Below are 19113 nucleotides of genomic sequence, written 5' to 3' on the forward strand. Positions count from 1 at the left end.
TTAGAGGGCTTATTTTAGTCCACGTGTCAAGTAATTTTCAAACAGACAAAACAGTCATTTCATTCAGTGAAAATAAATGGTAACTGAAAGCTATTTTTAGCAAAATCTTTTGAGTTTGTGTCAAATCACCTTTCAATGAGAGAGACCCAGTTTGGACATTTTGCTCCATCATCTGCAGTAAATCATACAATGAAACCTAAGAAAACAACTTTTTCCAAGAGTTCTGAAGCCAACTAAGTCATATTCTTTTAAACATCAAAAGACACAACTGAATTCTACTTGGAGCACGTGGTTTGTACATTTAGTCTTTTTAAAATGTACACAAAATGATATTTGCTTTCTTTTACCTGTTAAGTATTTCAGTGAGTTTCACAAAGCCAGTATAAGCCAGTTCAAATGTCCTCTGTGCCTGGACTGTAGAAGGTGTTGTTTAAAGTAAGCTCCTATTTCTTTTACCTTCAAAACAAAATCGAAAATAAATATTCAATTTATGCTGACATTGACAGATGTATTTATGTTAGTAACATCATTTAGAACTCAGGTCTAGATGCCCATCCATTTAGCACCTACTATGTGACAGGCAGTATTTTAAGCATTTTTATAATTCACAATTAATTCCAATAATTGCATGAAATAAGTGTTATTATTACCTTTTTTAAATGGGGGAGGGGGGAATGAGACCCAGAAAGGCCAAGTAACTTATTCAAGATCACACAGCAAGTAAGTGGTAGACCCAGTACATAAACCCAGGCAACCTGGCTCCAGAGCTGGCCAGGGTTAACTGCCACCCTTGAACTGCCCTCCCTACACCAGCCTCACGAACCTCACTGTGATCACTCTGTTAGCTTGTACCATCCAGCACCAAGAGCAAATCACACACGGCGACAACCCTCACACACCTAGGCCCAGGTGAAATCATTACCTTTTTTTCTCTTCAAAAATTTTTTTTCTGCTGTAGTTGAAATACACATAACATAAAATTTATCACTTTAACCATTTTTAGGTGTACAGTTGAGTGGTATTCAATATATTCACTCTGTTGTGTGACCATCATCCATCTACAGAATTTTTTCCCAAAACTGAAGCTCCAACCCATTAAACAATACTTCTGATAATTACCTTTTAGAGATACACAAATGTTATTGGCCATGCAAGATTTAGTGCAAAGGGCCTCCTGAAAATGGACAGGCTTCCACTCTGAGTCAGAACCATGGAACTTTCCAGAACGCTACCCAAACGCTCTCTTACATGCTGCCTTTCTCCATGCAAGTTTAAACAAATATAAAATATGACAGTGTATCTTAAAGAAGACATGACTAACAATTAGCTGTTGATGAGGTTTTGTACAGCATTACCTGTTAAATTGGTTGGGATGAATGTATTTTTATACCATTAAAATCTGGTGGCTGATAAGCTTTAGAAAATTCAGATTTTGTATAAAACTCAGGACCAAAGCTACAACTGGCTCTCTCTTGATCTCTTGATCCAGGTCTCCCCAGGGATCACAGAATGATGAAAAAGCAAGCTAACCCAAGATAGCTCAGATATGCTTATCTAGAAAGTTTCCACTTCAGCACAGTGACTAATATTTCAGCACACATTAGAGATGATATACAGTAGAAAGAGCAGTTAAATATGTGACCACAGGCAACTGTCTCAGTTTCCTCGTCTATAAACTGGGAATAATAATAGCACTTACCTCACAGACTGTGTGTTAAAAGGAGTTAATAAATCTAAAAGCTCAGAAGAGGCCCGTAACTTATAAACCAATTCAGTTCAGTGTAAGCTCTGTCTAGGTTTCCAAATACAGAAAAGGTAAAGACATACTCTAAACTCAAAGTTTATACAATTATACTAAGATGAGTGATAACATTTAAAGAAATACGAATCAGATATGAGATCAAGAAAAAATCAAAAATGGAGTAAATAACAGAAGTTTTAAAATGCTAACACTTCAATATCCCCAAAGAGTGACATGTCATGTTCTTCAGCTAAAGTTTTCAGGTGAAGATCTGATGACACCCCTAAATTTTAATACCTTTTATAGGCCACATACTAGTTGTCAAAAGTCAGTCAGGGTAAGCCTTATTATTCTACCTTCAATATGTAATTTCAGAGTATATTTTGAACAGAATTATCACACCCTAAATCTGACTTTAACCCCCAAGACAGACCTGACGCTCAATAACCCTACAAAACAGAAAGAAGAAACACCACTTAACTAATTTGTTATGACCATCATTTCTATTACTAGAGAAATAAAAGAAGATTTCTAAAAAAGGTATTTTAAGCTAGAAAGAATAAAAACAGGAAGCCACAGAGACGGGGTCTAATATCCTTATTTTTTTTAAACGTTACAGATACTAAAACATACTTCAGGAAAATGTAAATGTTACTGGTAAAGTGCTTTTCTGTGGACTTACAGAGGTTCACAATTTAATTCTTAAGCAAAGATCAGATTTGCGTTGCTTCCTTTATCTTAACACTCTTCAAAGGGGCTTAAATCAAAAACATATAATAAAATCAAAGACCTCAGAAGCATGACCAGTGGGTGGTCTCTCGTCTCAAGGGTAGACTTCAACCCTAGGTAATCTTGGCCTCATAAAACAGAATGAGGTTCTAAGGGCACAAGTGAGAGAGAGTTTTTCCTCGTTTCCTTTTTCACTTAATTTCCCAACAAACTCACCCATGTTAATACCCAGGCTTATTATGAACTTCTCCCTTTGAAGAGGGTATAAAATTTCTGTTAATCAGACAGTAAGTACTTCTTGAGCACCCTGCCAAGTGCTTAGCAGCTTAGCTCTGGGTAGACCCAGAAGAACAAAACAAGGTGCCTGTCCTTAGAAGGCTTTCAGTTCAGAGAAAACCAATAAGCTGGATGGTCCCCATTAGAAGCTTAACAGTGTTAAGAAATGAAACATCTTTTTGCCTTGAAATAAATTATTAGAAAAAGCTTCATGACCTTAAACAGGATATACTTGGGTGAACCAATATGGAAACGGATAATTAACATAAGAAGAAGCTAGGATACTAGAGTGAGCAAACAAACACTTATCAAGTACCTGATACCTGTCTGACATGCTACTGGGTCTTTTTATGTGAATGAAAAAAGACTATACATGAGAGTGATAGTAGACCTGGCTGAACGGCCTCGAGGTATCATACCAGAAGGCAGCAGAAGACAGGGCTGCAAGGTAGGGAGGTACCCTATCACAACGGGGGGGAAGAGACAGCAGGGGCAATGCGGTCCATGAGCAGATGGACCGGGAAAAGAGGCCATGCTGATACCCTCCTCTTGGATGATCAGACTACAAGGAACATACTTAATGCTGTAGAAACTTATGACAAGAGTAGAACAAGTAGAATGTTTAAATTTAACTTAAAAAATAAAAAGTCCTCTGAAAATTCAACTTAATTGCCTTTCAATCTATTAGATACCACTAAATTCCTATTCAAAGTTCACAAAAACTTTTCTTTTAATATGCATGATGTCTTCACAAAATATTTTCTTAATAAGTAATATATACCTCAGAATTTTTGAAAGGGAATTAAGGTACAAAAAAGAACCAAAAAAAGCACTGATTTCTATTTTTAAAATTAAATTCTGGTCACTGTCTCTTTAAGTTTAGCATAGCCTTGTTCTAACTTTTCATAAAACCTAAGCCTATAGGCAAATTAGCATGTTTTATGGATTTACAGGGTGTAAATTTCCACAGGGAAGGACAGCTACATGCCATCTCCAGGCATCTATAATTCACCAGCAGACTAAATAGAGGAGCTAAGTGCTCATCTAGAATATAAAATCCACAAAGGGCCAATGTAAATACATTTTTTATTTATCCTTTATCTATATACTAAAGAGAAATACAGTATAAAAATCAAAGCCAATTCCCTTCACCATAAATTAGAAAGGCCAAAAAGACTGAAGTATATAGGTCAGACACTTCTACAAAGAGCATGCGTACTGGTTAAAATCAGGGAATTCGAAGCCAAGAGGGCTGTGTTCAGGAACTACTCAGGCTCCTTACGAATACAGGCTGATAAAGCAACAGAGTTCCTTCATCTGTGAAATGGGGATAAAACTAGAACGTACTTCACAGATTATTCTCAGAAATAAATGGGATGATGCATCTAAGCATCTAGCAGAGTACCTGGCAGAGAGTAGCAATCAATATTGCTAACTGTCAACTCTTGTTTTTATTTTGTGTCACCTAGTAGTAAGACTTAATCCCTAAACCTTAAATTTTACTTTAAGACACAGCCACTTTTTATAACCTTGGGAATGTCAACAGGAGATTCTAATTCCATTTTGGTTAAATGGAATAGTTTATAAAAGTGTACACTACAGTAAGATAATTAATGTTTTAAACTGGACATTCTCTACTACAGTGATTTCTTACTAACGCTTGGGATTTCTTCAAAGCCCAAACACTGTCCTCCTACATAATGATAACAAAGGCAATGGTTTTCTGGTATTCAGACATCTTCCTACCAGAATGTTTATTCTTTGCTTTCTGGCAAATTCTTAACCATGTGCCATTTTAACAACTGCCCTTTAGTCTGACTTTTTAAAATGAATTTCTGTCTTGTATGCTCTATTATATTTCTAAACCCTTTGAGGTCAGAGAACCACATGTTGTATTTCTTAATGTTCCCAGAACACCCTTGTAGTAAAGCAGTCAACAAACAGCTGACAAAATGATGTGATTATATGCTCAAGTTCATTTTACAGCTTAAAGTGCTAACCTGCATTCAGCACAATTCAATATATACTTATTCACAATTTCTAAAAAATAAACTTTGGTAAATACAAAAGACAATTTCTTTTAAGACTTATGCATGCTAATAATCATACATCCCATTTACAGTCCATTAACAAAAATCTAAAACAGCAACAAAAGGTACTGAGGGAATGTGTAAACCCAGTTAGCCACATACATCATGAAAAGTACAACAGAATCTAAAGTAGGAGTTTAAAAAAAATTGCTGATTTCTAATTGTTGATAATTATTTTTATTCATGTGATTTCTGTGGCAATAATTACTAGGAAGGGGAAAGCAGATCTGAAAAAAAAAAAATCTATCCAAAAGCTTCTTTTTAGGAATATTAGGGAAAATACATAAACATATGAACTGATAGTCCAGGTAAAGGAAGTTGTTCAAAAAAATCAGTAGGTACTGGGTATCCGATATTCCATGGAAGGAGGATCAACAATGTATCAAGCAAAAGCTCTACATCAGCAAAACATCCAGCTTGAAACCCAGACACACAGCAGTCAGAAAGCTGTGAGATAAGGTTGCACGCACTGCTCTCCCTTTAAGATTCTCGACTTACATCCCTCAAAGCTGGTTTTATCTCTGCCTCCTGTACAGGGACACCATGAAAGAACCTTTCATTATGTGATTACAGCGCAGGAGGAAAAGTCAGACGTGCCTCTGAATGAACACATTTTCCTCTTGGTGAAGTCGTGGAGGACACACTGCTTCACAAGGAGTCATCTAGGGAAAATGGATCATTTGCTAAAAAGTTCAGTAGCAAGTTGCCTTACTGTACTATTGCTTGCAAAAAGCTGGTTGGCTATGGGAAGTAGGGAAAATTAAATTTTAAGAAGTTCAAGAAAAATTAAATGAGCAGTTCAGAACAAAGTCAGCACTGTGTTGTGTCAGAACACAGGCTGGGAGGCAGAAGAATTGGGTTCCTGTCCGAGAGCGGCCACAAACCAGCTTTGTGATCTTGGGAAAACCAGGTAACATCCAAGGGCTGCAGTTTCCCCTTGTGCAGAGGAGCTGGATAATATCACCTCTGTGGCCCTTCCAGCTCTAAGAGCTTGTGAACATAGCACTGAATACTCAGAATCATAAACAAGCACCAGCTCTGCTCCTTGGACAGCAGCAAAACCCCCTAAATCGTAGTCTCACTACCTGCTGACCTGTTATAAACTCGGGATGGGCTTTAAGGAACTGAGTTCCAAAAGAAATCCTCCCTGCTGTCTACATTCAAGACCTCAAATTTCAAACTGTATAGAACATCCATCAAGGGAAAAACAGATCACAGTTATGACTCCTGGGAGTAAGAAATCCAAGGTCCAAATTCTCCTCCACAACAGGGAGCACTGCCTGCAAGTCAGTTCACTGCCTCTGTCTCTGCTGGTCTTCTGTTGTCACATTCACCTACAGTGTTGACTCTCAAATTGGCAGCTTTGCCACTAAGGGCACAGAAGATCTAGCGATGCCAGGGCCACTATGCCCTTGGAAGGAAGGCAGACCTTAGGCATGGCCCAGCCACTACAGTGTAAATTACATTCTTCTCTGTCCTTTCTCTTTTTAACTCTTAAAAGTACTAAGTATATGGGGGTGTTTTTAAAGAAATTTCATGGAGCAAAATTTTATGTTTAAAAGTAGGAATCCTCTAGTAATACGAATAATACTAATTTCTTGATGAATTTAGATTTTCATTGACTAAATGCTCCTAAACTGGGGCTTTTTTTTTTTTCAGTAAAATTCAGCATGATCAAGACTAAAGTTTTCCACAGAGCACAGGGTTTCAATGTCAGAACAGTGCTATCACATACACTCCTGGTCACTCATTCAGTCACTAATTTCTTCTCACCATGTGCATGGCGACATGGAGAAATGACTGGACCGCATTAGAATGGAAACAGGTATCTTACAGAAAGGAATCTATTTCTTATTTAAGAAAACAGTCATTAGATAAGTTTTTTGGTTTATAGGGGCCTCTCTTTGTTATTGTTGTTGTTTTTACAAACATCTCTTTTATTTTATATTAATTTCCAGTTTTAAAAAACATTCCCAGTTTTCACATGGACATCCCACATAACTTCGTAAGATCTGAGTGTTGTATAAAAGGTGTCAGGGCAGAATGATTTTCACAGGAAGCTTTCAGGTCTTTCTCAGTTACAGTAAAAGCAAAGTATGTTTCCCTTGTTTTTTTTAAAAAAAAAAATATTAGCCAACAAACCCCCGAAACTAGATGTTTTAATTTCTCCTTGAAAAGTTGAGAAGTCAAGGGGCTCCAGCACATGTTTACTTCTTAGTAAGAAGGTGAACATCAGTGAAGTCATCATTAATCATAGCTGGATTCCTCAGCAAAGATGTTGGCATTGGCACTCTAGCCAGTCACCAGCAATGACTGCAAGGAACTCTAGGACACTAACGCCTATTTGATTTGGAAGAGAATAAGGAACATAATGATGCCGGCAGCGGCCTGTTCCCCTTGCTGTTCTCCATCTCAGAGCCTTGCAACATCACAAACCCAGCTGTTAACCAGATGTAAGCACATCAGCCACAGAGAGTGTGAGAATAAAAATATTCGCATTATTTCCATGGAACTAGTCATGTGGTTGTTACAGAAATAATCAGCATTACCAAACTACAATATTTGTTTTGTTCTTAAATGCTGTAACACCCTATGGGAGAAATTACCTTTATTTGAAAAAGGTTAAAAATGAAAGTACATGTCATATATCTTTCCTGGAAGATGGTGGGAAAATAGATTTGTTAAAACCATATGGAAAGGAAGGATGGATCAATTAAAAACAGAAATCTAATAAATCTAAAATATTTCCAAATGAAATGCTTGTGGTAAGCTAATTTCTTGTAAACACTGCACTCAAGTCACTTGAACAGTCCCAGATGGTGAACTAGCTTTGTGGTCTTAAAATAAAAGTCAGCCAAAAAAAACCAAAGTAACTACGACTTTATCATCAATGTGGATGGAAACATGAGATCCATAATCAACCAATATACTACTTTTTTTTTTGCAAATTTTAAGAGGCTTGTGGAGTTTTACTAAGTAGACAGTTTCATGTATTTTTGCATTTTAAATTTGTGCATGTTAAATGGAGAAATAAAAGTTAAAACAACAACACTGCAGTTAAAAGTAAGGTAAAATTCTAACATTATTTATATAACTTAGAAAAATTAAAAATAGTTCTAAAAATGCCACACTTTTGAAATGTATTGCAAGGTCTAATTTCTACAATTTAATGAACTTTCTTTAGCTGACATCTGTAACATTTCATTCAAGAAAAATGTTTTTTTAAAAAAAATTTTTAAGTTGGGTTATAAATAAAAGTTTGTGATTTTTGCTTTGACCAGAAATTATACAAGGCAGAGTAAACATCTACCCTACCTGCTCCACTGTCAATAATCCATCAGAAGGTCCTGGCACAGGCTGCATGGGCAGAAGCTGGCACAGTGAGCCTAAGAGCAAAGCGACTTCCTTCATGCTTCTCCAACAACATACCAGCACCATCTGAGCAGTTACATCACATGTTTTTCCTTCTTTACCTTAAAAAAAAAAATCTATTGCAACACTAGACACTTGATTACTCATAACCCAGGTTTCTTAGAGCCAGCTTATTCATAATTTCCCCAAGAATAATCTGCTTGAACAAACCAATCTGTCATGTGCTATATTTATTCAGGAATATTCAGGAGAAAATCAGTAACATTTGTTGAGCATGTGCTATGAGTAGGAATCACGCTAAGTATTTTTTTTAATATACTCTTTGTAAAGTAAATTTCAAAATAAAATACAATACTATTCTAAAACTAAAGTCTAATCTTAGTAAACTAATGAAACAAACTCTCTCTGCCTTTCCGTTATTCATACAATATGATTATAATAAATATATTTCATTATTTGTTTTGGTGAGGGTGGCTCTACATGAGTAAAGGAGTAGAATAGGACCTTCAGAATCAAAGGAAAATACAACTTCTCTTTCAAAATATATTTAAATTCCATGGTCAATAGCTATAATAATTCTTACTCTCTTTTTCTAGCTTTAGGAATATTTCAGTCCTGACATTAAAAAAAAATCCAAAACAAACTCTTAAATTTAAAAGGCAAGTTAATAAAACAATCTTAGTCTTTTAAGAGCCCACTACACTCAAAGGATAAATGTGCGTACACTGAAGTACATAAAATAAGTCCAAAACAATGTACACTAAAAAGGGAAGCCATGGGATTGGGGAGGAAATAAGAAAATAAAACAAAATTAATTTGTTTTTAATTTCATATTTATCTCTGTATTGTTTGAAACTATTATAACAAGCATACATTTACGTTATTTTGTGTAATTAAAAAAATCACAGAGAAATTTTTACAAGACAATATCCCCATCTAGTGGAGACTGCTGAATTTGTTATAAATCAATAAGCTATCACTGCTTCTGATGATTTTTCACATCATTATAGAAAATTATAAAATAACTAGTGAGCAGATGAGCAGGAAGAATTCGAATTCTGGAGGCTTGGCACAACAGAGCAGCTCACATTTCATTGAATCATAAAGTTTGTTTCCTTTAAAAAGCTGCCTGCCTGGCTAAGAGGGCCCACACAGCACAGAACCATACTGCTGGGAGAAGCAGACTGCTGCCCAGACCCAAGTTCACTGTGCATCACTGCTCCTGCATCACCTGGCTGGCAAGACAGGTTTCAGCACTCAAAGGCTTTTCTTTTTTTCAATGTGTGTTTTTTGGGTTTTTTTTTTTTTTTTGAGGGGAGAGATAATTAGGTTTATTTATTTATTTTTGATGGAGGTACTGGGGATTGAACCCAGGATCTTGCACATGTTAGGCACACATTCTACAACTGAGCTATACACTCTCCCCTCAAAGGCTTTTTGTTGTAGCATCTTATATACTGCACTGGGCCATACCATCTTCTGGTAAAAGTCATAAACTCATTCCCCAAAATAAATTATTTATAAGCTCAAAAAAGACTTTATTTTCTAGAAATGTCCTGCACACATATGCAGCCCCTGATTCACTACAAAAAAAAGGGCATTTTTCACATTGTACTTGTCATTTAAACACTGATTACAATATAAATTTTATATATGCTACCTTTGATTTCTGTGGGAGCATCAATACTTGGCATACTGGCATTCAAGTCCTCCAAATCAAAGCTATCACATTCTTTCAATATTTTGGCTTGACTGAAATAATCATTAGTATCTCGTGGCTGAATCTCATTCAGAATCGTCTGTAAGCGGCTTGCTGACTCTGAGGGAGAGAGATGAGAGTACCTAAAGCCCCAGTCCCATATCACACGCAGATTTCCCTTGGGGGTATTTGCCCTCAAAGAGTTTGTAACTTTCAATACCTGATAATTAGTGCTATTAGAAGGAACTCACAAAGTGGATGCTGTGAAAATTATTTACGTAAAATCTTCCCATGACACTTGAGTGTACTTTTAAAATATAACATATATCTTCAACAGGGTGAAGATAGGAGAAAAAAACACAACAGAAACTATACCCAGGACAAAGGCTGCCATCTTATTTATGCTACTTTTCTTAACATTGTCAAAGAATCTCAAATACAGTGCACAACTGGATGAAGGAAGAGCAATAAACTTCGATGCATTTTGTGTTAACGGGTAAGAAACCCCACCACCAACAGAAACAACCTTTTACAAGCCCAGGAGTATCATGAAGACTCCTTCTTTGAAGTGCAGTATATTATATAATATACTGCTTTCTAAGTATGATTTATAGTCCTAGTATTATATTCAGCTTCATTTTTATTCCTTAAGCACTCACTGGATTAGGAAATGTAAACTCCATGAACGCAATGCTTTCTCCACTGCTGAGCTGCCAGTGCCCAGAACAGAAACTGGCTCATGGCAGAGGTGCAGTAACATGGGCTGAAGGAATTTATGGATGACTAGGTAATAAAGAGCTAGCCAGGCTCAGCGTTTTAAAGAAAAAAACAACACTAGGTAATCACCTGAAACCAATTAAAAAGTCAAAGAATGAGTATTTACAGTATACCTATTATATACACTTACATTTTAGGTACTATGGGAATTACAAAGACCCAAACTGCTATCATAATTCAAGTAACATCTTATGCTCACTTGTGGCTTCCATGAAATTTTGCCAAAAACAGATTTTGACAGCTGTGAAAAAGTAACACCAGCCCAAATGGAAATCACAGAAAGACTAAGAAAAAAAGGGATGATCAGAATAAAATTTTAAGATCACTAAAGTATTTTAAATAAAAGGGAGCAGGGAGGGTGGGCAAAGCACAAGGGTTAAGCCACCCATTCATTTCTGTGGCTTTCAGGGGAGACTTTTTTCAAAGAATTCAGAATGCATGGCAGATAACATGGGAAAGATACAAGAAAAATGGAGACAGTCAGAGGAAAAACAAAAGGCAAAATTAAGGAAAAGTCAGTGGGACATAAGCAATTTCTGAGACCAACAGATATTTTAAATTTTTAACTAAGGAACAGAATTTTAGCATACTCTGATGGCCCTACCCACAATTGCTGACAAACACTCAAGATTTCCCATCAGAATATACTGGTACTTGCCTGATCCAGATATTAGCTATATGACTGGATGTTCTTTATTCCCATGCACTGTTTAAGTAGGAAAACTAAACCAACAAATTTTTGCATTTAAATTATCAGCCAAAATAAATAAGTAACTGTGTCTTGGTATCATGAATCATCACCAACCTTCTAACTCATTTTTAGTAAAGAACAAAATGTAACATTTTCTATGCAACTACACAACTCTAGGTTACTTTAATTATCAGCACAAAGTATTATACTGTATGATGCACTGTGTGTTTATGATATACTCAGTTTGTTTTTTAAGATAATCCTCTCATTTCTGCTCCAAAATGCATTCGCCAACTTTATTTCAACACCAAATGCAAATTTACTTTATGATTTTCAACGTGTTCAGAGGAACACTCAAGTTAATATATACACCTTTAACAGTCATTTCCTTCCAGTCTGTTGCAGTACAGGTACAGTAATCCCCCCCTTATCTACAGTTTTAGTTACCCTCAGTCAACCACGGTCTGAACTACTAAAAGGAAAATTCTAGAAATAAACAATCCATAAGTTTTAAACTGTGTGGTGTTCTGAATAGCGTGATGAAATCTCCCATTACCCCTCTCCATCCCACCGGGGCTCGCCAACATCATAGTCTGCAGCTAACATCCAACTATTGGCTTGAAGATTCAGGATCACCTGAGGCAGATAATCCTTCTGACGTATCTCCAGGAGGTCAACAGCAGCCTAACACTGCGTCACAATGCCTACGTCACTCACCTCAACTTCACCCTCTCATGCAGGCATTTCATCGTTTCACATCATCACAAAAAGAAGGGTGAGCACAATACAGCAAGATATTTTGAGAGAACAGAGAGAGGCCACGTTCACAGAACTTTTATTACAGTATCTTGTAATAATTGTTCTATTTTATTATTGATCACGGTTGTTCATCTCTTATTGTACCTAATTTATAAATTAAACTTTATCACAGGTATGTATGTATAGGAAAAAACAGTTTGTACAGGGTTTGGTACTATCCACACTCACAGGCATCCACTGGTGGTCTTGGAACAAATTCCTCTCAGATAAGGGGAGACTGCCATATACATATGCCACCTAGGGCATCCTAGGCACTGAATTTAGTTCCTATACTTTCAGAAATTGTTCATTCATTGATTTATTCATTATAACAACTACTTACTGTGCACCTACTTCTGCAAGGCACAGAGGTGGAAAACATAGACAAGATCCCTGTTAAACTGCAACAACTCCATGAAATAGAAATCTGTTGGAAGGGGAGAGTGCTAAGAGACAAGACTGGCAAGGTTGCAGGGGTGAAGCTATTACAGAACCTGGTCTAAGATCACTAAAGTATTTTAAATAAAAGGGAGCAGGGAGGGTGGGCAGAGCACAAGGGTTAAGTCAAGACTGTGTGTAACATGATGAATTAAATAATTAAAACAGATTACTCTGGATGTAGTAAAAAGGAAATGGAAGGAGATAAGAGGAGATGTGCGGAAACTAGAGTAGTCCAAACAAGAGAGGATAAGAGTCTGGAGTAAGGTAAGAAGATGCAGATAAAAGGAAGAGAGATTTGAGAGCTATTTGAGGGGTACCACTGAGAGAATGTGGAGACAAGCTAGACATATGGAGCAAAGGGGATGTCAAGTAGCCCTAGACTCCTGACTTGCATAAATAGATGTCTGGTAGGGCCATTTCCAAAGACATAGGGGTTGGGAAGGAAAAGACAGATGAAAGTTCATGAGTTCAGTTTTGGACATTTTGAGTACCTCCTCCATTTTTTTAAATTAAATGGTCTTTGCATGTCAAATGGTCTTCCTCTTTTCCTCTATTCTAACAAGTTGCCTGCTCTGACTGAACTCCATCAACTGTTACCTCTCTAATTCGTATTGTCCTCTCCCCTTGTCTCAGCAATTATCTGGCAGGTTGTGCTCTGAAATTACCACATTATAAAACCCAATTTACCCCAGAGGAGGAAGTACGTTGCTCTTCACTTGGTTATTTATTTATTTTGGTTATTTTTCAATAGTTAAAAACATTGCTAAAAAGGCAGAAATCTCATTAATCATCATAATAATGTCTTTTTCCCCTGTTTAGCCTCTGTTGCTCTCCAAAGAAATGAGTAGGGAAAAAAATATAATAGTTCTGTCTTTTTTCGCTTACTGACCTGCATCAGTGTCCATTGGGATGAGGCCTTCCGGGGAAGAACTCTGAATCACTGGAGACACCACGGCGGAAAGTCTGTAGGACATCACAATGAGCTTCTCCACCACGGGTCTCCACTCACTGACCAGCTGCAGGCTGCTGCAACAAAGATGTTAGGGTAATTTATACTACAAACAAAAAAATTATATTTTTAAAATGGAAATTAACAGATAAAAGGAGTCAAAAGAATTTGGTTTCAAAACTGTGCAATCTATGAAATACTGAAGACATTAAAATAAATGTATACATGGACTTTTTAAAATCTAATTATTAATTATCTTTAAGGCAATATGTTGCTTTCCTAGGACACATTTCAATAAGTTTAAAGCTCAGAAGTGCGTACTGAGGAGGCGCTGTGGATACTTACTTTAGAGATAGCTTCCGCAAAGCTCCTGTTATGCAGTGGACTCGCCCGTACATTGGAAATGATGCTGCTGCCTGAAGCAAAGAATTTTCAGCCTGAGAGATTTCTTCTTCAAGATTTTCCAACAAGCATTTGATAATTAGAAAAAGCAAACAAAATGTCAAAATATTGCCAGTTTAGAAACACATATAAATTTGGGAACAGAACAGTTTCCATGAAAACACCAACTCAATTGTACTTTACACTAGAGGTTTTGAATGGAAAAAGGGAAGTTTCAAGGTTATCTAGCCTGTTATCCGTCTCCAGTTAAGGGAGAACTGTGTCTTCTCCTAACTTCCTGGATCCATTGACAGCATTCACTCTGGACCATTCCTTCTAGACATCCTCCATCAGGGTTATCAGATCCCAGGCCCATGTACTATTTGGAAAGTTTTTTAAAAAGATAATGGCTTTATTGAAATATAATTCATATACCATACAATTTATATATTTAAAGTGTAGAAGTTAATGATTTTTAGAATATTCACAGCTATGTGCTATTATCACCACAGTGAATTTTAGAACATTTTCATCTTCACCCCTCAAAAAACTCTCACCCATTCCCAGGCACTCCCCTCCATGCACCTTCACCCTCCCCAGCCCTAGGCAACCACGTACTTATTTTCTATTCTGAACAAACCATATAAACGGAATCATACAATCTGTGTCTTCTTTACTTTAGTCTAATGTTTTCAACGTTCATCCATACTGTAGCATGTATTAATGTTTCATTTCTTTTAATGGCTGGGTAACAGTCCATTGTATGAATATACCACATTTTATTTATCCATTTATCAGCTGAGGGACATGTGAGGTGTTTCCACTTCTTGGTTATTATGACTTATGCTGCTATGAATATTCATGCACAAGTTTTGTTTGGACATAGCTTTCATTTTTCTTAAGTATATGCCCATTATGGACAGAATGTTTGTGTCCCCCTTCCCTCCCCCTAAATTCATGTTGAAACCCCAACCTCCAATGCAATGGTATTTAGAGGTAGAATCTTTAGGAAGTAATCAAGTTTAGCTGAGGGCATGAGGGGGGACCCCCGTGATGGGATTACTGTCCTCAACAGAGACCAGAACTTGTTCTCTCCTCTGTGTGAGCACAGAGCTAGAAGGCTGTTGTCTACAAACTAGGAGGAGAGTTCTCATCAGGAACCAAATCCGTCAGCACCTTAATCTTGATCTTCCCAGCTTCCAGAATTGAAAAATAAAAGCCTATTGTTTAAGCCACCCACTCTATGGTATCTTGTTATAGCAGCCTGAGCTGACTAAGCAAATGGCAAAGAGTGGAACTGCACAGTCATACGATAATTCTATGTGTAACCTTCCAAGAAACCACCAGATTGTTTTCCAAAGGGGCCGGACCATTTTACATTCCCATCAACAGTGTATAGGAGGGATCCACATTCTCCACATGCTCATCAACACTTGTTATCATCTGTTTTTTTCATTATAGCCATCCTACTGAGGATGAAGTGCTTCCTCATTGTGATTTTGACTTGCATTTCCCGAACAGCTAATGATGTTGAGCATCTTTTCATCTGTTATTGTTCATATTTATCTTTTTCGGAGAAATGTCTATTCAGATTCTTTGTCCATGTTTTAATTTGGTTATTTTTTATTAATTTGACCTTTTACTAGTGAGTTGTAAAAGTTTTTTATATACTTTAGATCCAAGTCCCTTAACAGCTAAAGGATTTGCAAATCTTTTTCCCATTTCGCATGTCGTCTTTTCACTTTCTTGATGGTGTCCTTGACACACAAAAGTTTCAAATTTTGATAAGTCCAGTTTATCTATTTTTTCTTTGTTGCTTGTGCTTTGAGTGTCATATCTAAGAAACTATTACCTAAGGTGGGCACGTGTCATTTCCCATGGCAACGTCATCTCTCCATCGCGAGCTCTATGACCACATTTTCACTAGAACTATCCATGGCCTCCTAGTTTTCTCCCATTTTAGTTCTCTTTTTTATGGCTTTTCCCACCATCCTGGAGAGACTAACTCTCTTTCTATATATGACCTCTCCTTTGTTTAATTAAAAATTCCTACCCGTCCTCGTTTCTAGCGCAATTCCAAAATGAAGATTTACTAGCATAAAATTAAGTACATGAATCCCCAACAAATATCTGTTTAAAATCATTAGATCTAAACCAACTCAGACCCTAGATCTGGCTATAGCCATAGTAAAATTTCTACAGGGAAAATAAAAGTACATTTTTGGTAGAGAAAGAGGTCTTATTTAAATAAAAGCTCTATTAATGTACATTTGCATATCTACTTATTTAATGTGAATCCTGTTTAGAAACAATACAGCTGAGTAAACTATTTAGTGGCAAAGGAGCAATTCATGGCATACTTTATGCTGGTAAACTCTTAAATGTAAAACCACAAAGTAAATGTTTAACCATTAAATATTCTAACCATATGAATAGTGAGAGCAAGATATTGGTTTTGATAAATAAGAGCAAAAGGTCATTTACTCAATACGAACTCATTAATGTGTTATTTTCCACCACAGCAGCAGACTTATCTCCATCTCCACACGCAACCCGCTGAGTTTTTAAGTGGGGAGACAGAGATGACGGCAGAGCATTCTTCCAGATTAAGAAGTTCAGCAGGTAGGAAGCTGTTACACAGTCATATGGTTTGGTGCTGGTGCTGAGCTCCAGTGCAGCCTGGAATAAGCCTTGCAATTTTTCTGAATCCTAGAATAAAGCACAGACTCAGTTACTGTCATTGAAACATTAATTTGAAATAAAACATATTTAAAAACAGAGCTTGCCACAAAACTGTAACTCAATATGAACATTAACTGTTGGAGTTTTCATTGTAATTATTGATGATTTTTATCGATCAGTCCTAGGGATGAGGATCTTGAAAACAATTTCAGTTAGGAAATTCAATATTGAGAACTTTTTTTTTTTTTACAGTACCTCTTTCCTCAGCAAAAGTATACTTTTTCCTGTACAAATTCTGCTATGACCAAAGTCAGGTCATCTTCGTTATTTTTGTATAGACCAGACTGCTTTTGTATATCGAAGTTTGTTTTACTGGGCACTGTGTTCCTGCCCTTCTCCCCACCCCCTGCCCATACAGCTAGTTCAATGGAGAAAAATACAAATACATATAAAAACACAAATTCGCCAGGCTGTTTCTGGCAAAGCTCCATGCGTATGTGTGAAAAATAAAGTGACAAGATCAACCTCAGAAATTCTGCATCAGAGCTTCCACACCCATGTCACATTTAAACATCCACTCACATAGCCTGAACAAAAGATAGAACAGAGGACAGTTCACTGTAATATGTATTGAAAGGCACCAGACTGAGGACAGGACACATGGATCCTAGTCCCAACTCTGTGCTTGACAAGCGGCACATTCCCCACACTGGAACTCACAGTTTTGTGGCTCAATAATATTGATTCTACTAGGATTATTCCCTAACTGCCTAATATAAGGTAAAAATCATTATAAACTTAAATTGAATTTGATCATAGGTACATTAACATTTAATAATGTCTTCCAATATCAAATAATAGATTAAAATATCAGTTAATTTCTACTCAATTTCTTTACCATTTGATACATTTAATTTTCTGTGACCTAAAAAACTGAAAGGTAGTGGCCAAAAGCTCAATAAGTAAATATTAGAAACAATCAAATTTCCTTGTCAATTGTATTTTTATAATAAACTTTTATGAGACTTTAAATAAACAAACAAACAAATGAACCAATTAAGCATATAATCCATTTTTGGTAATTGACAGTTAAGTCTCTAAATTGCTTAACCAACCAATTTGTAAGAAACAAAATAGCCTCTGGAATCTAAACCAGCATCTTTGTTTCATCATCTCAGGTCAACCAGAACATAAAGACCCTGGATATGTCACTCCACAAAGAAGAAGGGCAACAGACTAGGTGAGGAGTAAAGTCATATATTGGAAAGATATGCCACCAAAAATATGAATATACAGGTTCTTAAAGAGATTAGGCTGCCAGCCAAAAAATGTTTTCAAGTTAACTATATTAAAAAATTAATTCACATATTACATAGGGTATACCCAAAGAAAGACTCTGAAAATATATAATTAATATTTTAAAATCCTGTATGTCTATTCCTAGGATCACTTTACTAATACACAAGCCAGATTACACACATAACCACCAAAATCCTATAGGAAGCCATACGTGCTACTAAGTTTCCTGAATTCTACAGTTTGTGTCTATATACCAAGCACATGTTTATAAAATTAGAGATACAGAGGCCCGCTAAGGGCCCGTCACAGCTCATGTAAGGACCAGGTCTTTCTTTCATATAGGGCCATAATATACCTTTCCGCACTCCAGACACTCTCAAAATACTTGCTAGAAACGAGGCATAGTTATGATATGAGGCTATAGTGTGATGAATGGTAGGTAAGGGTTGCTGGAATGGGAGATAGAGAAAGAGAAAGCATCTTCTTTAAAAACTCTTATAGGGGAGGATATAGCTCAAGTAGTAGAGTGCATGCTCAGCATGCACAAGGTCCCAAGTTCAATCCCCAGTACCTCCTCAGAAAAAAAAAAATCTATAAACTCTTATATTGTACAAAAGTAAGCATCTGCTCACCAGGGCACCTGAAAGACCACTGGGATAGGGAGACACTAGAGAGCAACTCTCACTTTAGACCCAAGTCAAGAGATGCTCTGAGATCCTGCAATGCTGTCTAGAAGCAGTGGAAACAGACAGCTTGGGCTCTCTGACATGTGCTCCCACAGAATCCCACTGCATCTACAAGCTGTCATGCCCTACACAGAGCCTAACAGCTGGAGCCCAGACCAGGGCTCAGTTGCCACCCCTGCAGGTTCACATGGCCTCCATACAGCTCCAACAGAGAGCCACAGCTAAACTCAAGAGCCAGTGACCCCACAGCTGCTGGTGACCTCACTGCTCCACAATAAGCCTCAAGGGAAGAGCCGAGGGCTTAGGCAACGGGGTCCCCTGCAGACCCATCCCCATGCTGTGCCTTCATTCCTGAGCCCATCTTTGATATTCACCCCAAGGGGGGAAAGTGCAAGATGTCAGGAAGAGCACAGAGGCTAGGGATAGGGTAGAACACCCAGGGAGAGAACTGTTGTTAACCTCAAGTACTCTGAGTTTCAGTCTCAGTTTAGCTATTGCTTGT

At 37.1% G+C, this 19113-nt stretch overlaps 1 pseudogene; it reads right to left on the minus strand.

Annotated features, from left to right (window-relative positions):
• The window catches only part of LOC140689140 (tRNA (32-2'-O)-methyltransferase regulator THADA-like), a 126166-nt pseudogene that overhangs the window by 78563 nt on the left and 28490 nt on the right, over positions 1 to 19113 (minus strand).

This window comes from Vicugna pacos, chromosome 25 (assembly GCF_048564905.1).
Source record: "Vicugna pacos chromosome 25, VicPac4, whole genome shotgun sequence".
In the NCBI taxonomy this organism is placed as follows: Eukaryota; Metazoa; Chordata; class Mammalia; order Artiodactyla; family Camelidae; genus Vicugna; species Vicugna pacos.